The sequence below is a fragment of the Aplysia californica genome, unplaced genomic scaffold (assembly GCF_000002075.1).
Source record: "Aplysia californica isolate F4 #8 unplaced genomic scaffold, AplCal3.0 scaffold00459, whole genome shotgun sequence".
Taxonomy (NCBI): domain Eukaryota; kingdom Metazoa; phylum Mollusca; class Gastropoda; order Aplysiida; family Aplysiidae; genus Aplysia; species Aplysia californica.
Genome location: NW_004797729.1, coordinates 157,740 through 158,716, shown reverse-complemented (window position 1 = coordinate 158,716; position 977 = coordinate 157,740).

The following is a 977-nucleotide window of genomic DNA, read 5'->3' as shown; positions in this document are numbered from 1 at the left end:
CGTGTGAGTGTGTCCATGTGTGTAGTGTCAGTGTGTGGGGGTCATTGTGTGTGTGTGTGCGCGCGAGCGGGGGTGCTTGTGTGAGTGTTCGTTCGTGCGTGTGTGTGTGTGTGTCTGTGTATGTGCGTGTCCATGTGTGTAGTGTCCGTGTGTGGGGGTAATTGTGTGCGTGTGTGTGTGTTTGTTTTTGTTTGCGGAAATATGTGTGAGTGTTTGCGTGTGTTTGTGTGTGTGTGTGTGTGCCCGTGTGCTCGTGTGCGCGTGTGTGAAAGTGTGTGTGTGTGTGTGTATGTGTATGTTGTCTGTGAGTGTGTATGTGTGTGTGTGTGTATGTTGTGTGTGTGTGTGTGTGTGTGTGTGTGTGTGTGTGTGTGTGCGTGTGTTAGAATATGTGTGTATGCGTGTGTTTATATTTGTGTACATGTATGTGTATGTGTGTGCGTTTGAGGGTTCGCTCATATGTGTGTGTGCATGTGTGTGTATGTGGGTGTTGGTGTGTGTTGTTGTGTGTGTATGTGTGAGTTTGTTTACTTGTGCGTGTATGTTTGCGTGTGCGTGAGTGTGCTGCGTACATACGTATATGTGTGAAAGTGTGTGTGTGTGTGTGTGTGTGTGTATGTGTGTGTGTGTGTGTATGACTGTATGTTCTTGTGCGTGTCTGCAATTTCTGTGTCTGTGTGTATGTGTGTGTTTGTGTGTGGTTGTGTTTGTGTGTGTGCGCGCGACTTTGTTTATAGACAGTGAATGTGTATTGTGTGACTGTCAAGTTTATGGAGTGTGTGCTGCCTGTGTATACACAGGCTATAGTTAATGTGTGTGCCTGTGCGTCTGTGCAATTATGTAACTGAAGGCGCGAGTGCAAATTAAGGATTTCTCTTTTGTTTTTGTTTTTTCTACATGTTTGATGAAGTTGGTGGGTTGTTTGGTTGCTTTGTTTGTGTACGTGCGGAAGGGTGTGTACTGTGTGTGCGTGGGGG